We start from the raw sequence: 5,273 nt of genomic DNA, 5'->3' as shown, positions 1-5,273 counted from the left end.
TCCTTGAGTGTAGAAGAGTGAGGGGTGATTTGATTGAGGTGTTTAAAATGTTAAAAGGATTCTATAGGGTAGATACAGAAAACTATTTCCTATGATGGGGAATCCAAAATGAGGGGACATAATCTTAAAGTTAGAGCTGGGCCTTTCAGGAGTGAAATCTGGAAGAACTTTTTCATCCAAAGGACAGCTCCACCTGATCATGTACTACTCATAACTCGATCATGTGATTACCACATGGCATGCAGCCCTAATTATAGGCAAAGCTTAGTTCCTTCATCGTCGCTGGGTCAAAATCCTGGAACTCCCTCCCTAACAGCACTGTGGGAGTACCTTCAGCACACGGACTGCAGCGGTTCAAGAAGGCGGCTCACTGCCACCTTCTCAAGGGCAACTAGGAATGGGCAATAAATGCCGGCCCTGCCAGCGATGCCCACATCCCAAGAATAATTGTTTTTTAAAAGTGTTTTTTAGCATTGAGTAGAGCACCAACTGTCACCACCTGCACTGCAGCCAACACGCGCAGAGATGGTGGACACTGTGCAACCTTTCCACACGAGGGGATCAGCTCTCATTTACACATTGATGGAATAATATCTCTTCCTGTTTAGTTATTAGTAGGCACACAAATAGCGATAATGATCACCTGCAGTTCAGGGAAGTCATGAATATGGTAAAACTGCAGCTGTCTCTACTGCTGCTGTTTGCTGCTGAAGTGCAGGTAGGTGGGCCTGTGGGGAACCAGGGCCCCAGCTACATCCGTAATGGACGACAATACAGCTGTGGGCAAGTGCCTGGAAAGCCCCTTTGGCATAAAGGTTGCGAGCAGCAGTGATCTTTGCTGCCACCGATAGTGCGGCACAGATGGTTGATTAGTCCCGCAGGTCCTCGTGGACCAGGTTATAAATCTCAGTCACAGCTTTCACACTGAACCCCGTGCCTCTATTATGCTCAAGTGGGCGAATGAGTCTGATGCATTAGATCTGAAGCCTGGAGGAGTTTGTTCTGTGAATGGGACACCCCCTACAGGCTCTGTGCTCCCCGGACAGTCTATCCTGCTCCTCCTGCGACACTGGCTGCTGCACCCAGCGTGGAGTTGAAACGCCTCTGTGCTGTGCACTTGTCAGTGCTTGGGTGATATTTCAGTTCGTAGTTCACTTCTCTTTTATGTTCCCTCCCCCATGTGAATTATTGGCCTTTGACAAGATGTTAATAATTCTTAACAAACAATTTTAAGATTGGAGCAAGATTCAAAGTAGAGGTTTGCAGTAAAATGATAAAAGATCCCATTGCCTCTTCCTAACATGCCTCTGCTTTTTGTTAAATGAACACAATAACCCTCCTAGAGATTTAATTTAATTACTTCGTATTTATTTGATTGCTGTAAGAAAGCATTCATTAAGTACCTGTATTTGTTTGAAACAAATTATAACTTAGTACACTGCAGCTGAATAAAACATAATCAGTATGTAATGTAATTAGCAAGATTGAAGCCCATGGGATTAAAGGGGCAGTGACAGCATGGATGCGAAATTGGCTAAGAGATAGAAAGCAGAGAGTAGTGGTGAACAGTTGTTTTTCAGACTGGAGGGGAGTGTGCAGTGGTGTCCCCCAGGGGTCAATATTAGGACCACTGCTCGATTTGATAAGTACTAATGATCTGGACCATGGTATACAGAGCATAATTTCAAAGTTTGCAGATGACACAAAACTCAGAAATGTAGTAAACAGTGTGGAGGATAGTAACAGACTTCAGGAGGACATAAACAGACTGGTAAAATGGGCAGACACATGGCAGACGTAATTTAATGCAAAGAAGTGTGAAGTGATACATTTTGGTAGGAAGAATGAGAGGCAATATAAACTAAATGGCACAATTTTAGATTACAAAAGCAGGAAGTTATGCTAAACTTTTATAAATCACTGGTTAGGTCTCAGCTTAAGTATGGTGTCCAAGTCTGGGAACCACACTTTAGGAAGGATGTCGAGGCCTTGGAGAGGGCGCAGAAGAGATTTACTAGAATGGTATCAGGGATGAGGGACTTCAGTTACGTGGATAGACTGGAGAGCAGGGGTTGTTCTCCTTAGAGCAGAGAAGGTTAAGAGGAGATTTGATACAGGTGTTCAAAATCATGAAGGGTATTGATAAATTAAATAAGGAGAAACTGTTTCCAGTGGCAGAAGGGTCGGTAACCAGAGGACACAGATTTAAGATAATGGGAAAAGAACCAGAAGCGAGATGAGGAAAACATTTTTTACACAGCAAATTGTTATGATCTGCAATTCACTGCCTGAAAGGGTGGTGGAAGCAGATTCAAATAGTAACTTTCAAGAGGGAATTGAAAAATAATTGAAAAAGAAAATTTTGCAGGGCTATGCGGAAAGGGCAGAGGAATGGGACTAATTGGATAGCTCTTTCAAAGAGCGGACAGAAACACGATGGGCCGAATGGCTGCTTTCTGTGCTGTATCATTCTATGATTCTATGAATTAGCGCAACAATTAAATATACCATGTCGACTATGCAAAGAGATGAAAGTTATCTGCATAACTGGGGCTTTCACCCAATACACAGGGGCAATCATATCAAGTAACTCGCAACATTGTTTTTGCTGTGATCCCTTCCAATGTTGTAAGAGAAATATTGTGGATGAGTATTTATGCTGTTTAGATAGCCAATGATTTTTGACATATTTCCATAATTTTTCTATTTGTAAAGTTTTTTATAATTGTAAACTACACTGCAATTGAGAAATAAATTTCAAGCCTATAAGCAAGAAGTAAGTGGATGAACACTTACTGGGGTAGATCTTGACTTTGTGCAGTAGTGTAAAAGGGGTGATAGAGAGTTGGCAACCCATTTTCCATCTCTCCCCATTTCATTTCCACTCACTTCAATGCCTGGTCACTATCACCCATTTTACACTATCTATGAAAGATATTCCACTAAGTTTCTCAGTCATTCCTCAGTCCTCTATAATGGTGGCTTAGCCCATCTATTGTAAATGGCCTAACGTCTGTTTTAAGGTAGTTGACTGAAGAGCATTCCATCAATGCATTCAGTGTTCAGCCATTAATATCATCAACACTAAGGACAACTCCAGGACAAAGCAGCCCGCTTGATTGACACCCCATCAAATCAAATCAAATCAAATCAACTTTTATTGTCATTGTTAGTGCACAAGTGCAGTACAACGAAATGTAGGCTTGCGGCTCCCGAGAGTGTACAATTTGGATTAGGACACTTAAACATTTCAACATACATTTGTACATATATATTAGCATAAATATGACCATAATAAAGTGCATCGGCAGATGTGCAGGCTTTAGTGTTTATTTGTGGAGTTCAGTAGGATGACAGCTCTGGGAAAGAAGCTGTTCCTAAATCTGGTCGTACGGGTGCGAATACATCTGTAGCGTCTTCCAGATGGTAGGAGGGTGAACAGACTGTGGCTGGGGTGGGTAGGGTCTTTGATGATGGACCGTGCCCTCCGTAGGCAGCGTTTCTGATATATATGTTCTATGGTCGGTAGCCGGGTGCCGGTAATGCGTTGGGCAGTTTTGACTACCCGCTGCAGGGCTTTCCGGTCATGGGAGCTACAGCTGCCGTACCATACCGTGATACAGTTTGTCAGGATGCTCTCTATAGTGCAGCGGTAGAAGTTAGAGAGGATCGGGGGTGACAGGTTACATCCCTTCAGCCTCCTCAAGAAATATAGGCGCTGCTGGGCCTTCTTCACCAGAGAGGAGGTGTTGAGGGACCAGGAGAGGTCTTCCGTGATGTGGACTCCGAGGAACTTAAAGCTGGCCACCCTTTCCACCTCCGCCCCATTGATGTGGATGGGGGTGTGACTTCTGCCTTTGGACTTCCTGAAGTCCACGATTATTTCCTTTGTTTTCTTGGTGTTAAGGGCCAGGTTGTTGTCGGCGCACCACTTCATGAGATGCTGGACCTCCTCCCTATAGGCTGACTCATCGTTGTTGGTGATCTGGCCTACTACCGTGGTGTCATCTGCAAACTTGATGATGGTGTTGGAACCATTAACAGCCACACAGTCGTGGGTGTTCAGCCATTAATATCATCAACACTAAGGACAACTCCAGGACAAAGCAGCCCACTTGATTGACACCCCATCCACCACCTTAAACATTCACTCCCTCCACCACCGGCGTACCGTGTCTGCAGTGTGTACCATCTACAAGATGCACTGCAGCAACTCACCAAGGCTTCTTCAGCAGCACCTCCCAAACCCGCAACCTCTTCCACCTAGAAGGACAAGGACAGCAGGCGCATGGGAACACCACCACCTCCAAGTTGCCCTCCAAGTCACACACCATCCTGACTTGGAAGTATATCTCCGTTCCTTCATCGTCGCTGGGTCAAAACATTGGAACTCCCTCCCTAACAGCACTGTGGGAGTACCTTCACCACACGGACTGCAGCGGTTCAAGAAGGCGGCTCACCACCACCTTCTCAAGGGCAATTAGGGCTGGTTACGTGGATAGACTGGAGAAACTGGGGTTGTTTTCTTTGGAGCAGAGAAGATTGAGAGGAGATTTGATAGAGGTGTTCAAAAACATGAGGGGTCTGGACAGAGTAGATAGAGGGAAACTATTCCCATTGGCGGAAGCGTCGAGCACCAGAGGACACAGATTTAAGGTGATTGGCAAAAGAACCAAAGGCGACATGAGGAAAAACCTTTTTACGCAGCGAGTGGTTAGAATCTGGAATGCAGTGCCTGAAAGGGTGGTGGAGGCAGACTCAATCACGGCTTTCAAAAGGGAGTTGGATAAGTACCTGAAGGAAAAAAAATTGCAGGGCTACGGGGAAAGGGCAGCGGAGTGGGATTAGCTGAAGTGCTCTTGCAGAGAGCCGGCACGGGCTCGATGGGCCGATTGGCCTCCGACTGTGTTGTAACGATTCGATGGGAGCAATTTTGCCAGCCCTGGGGAGGTGGTTTCGGAGGCGGGACTGCTGGGAAAATGGCAGAATCTGGGGGCGGGTGCCCATCCCTGCAGGCTTCAACAGTTGGGGAACCGGAGACTCCAGCATCTCATCGGCAGAGATGACAGATGGCTGCTGCATTCTCCCATGCAACAGCCATCTGATTTCTGCTCAGCAGATAGGTTTGATGAGTCTTGAATACAAGGACACATGAAACAACAGAGAATGTCATCGTTTGACAGCTTCACAGAGCTGTCAAACGATGACAATTCATCTGTCAAACATTTTTGACAGATGAAACGTCATACGCTGACGTTCTCTGTCACTGGCTT

The sequence above is a fragment of the Somniosus microcephalus genome, chromosome 1 (assembly GCF_052327205.1).
Source record: "Somniosus microcephalus isolate GS21.2 chromosome 1, FLI_Smic_1.0, whole genome shotgun sequence".
NCBI classification, from domain to species: Eukaryota; Metazoa; Chordata; class Chondrichthyes; order Squaliformes; family Somniosidae; genus Somniosus; species Somniosus microcephalus.
Note: the sequence above shows the minus strand (reverse complement) of the source record.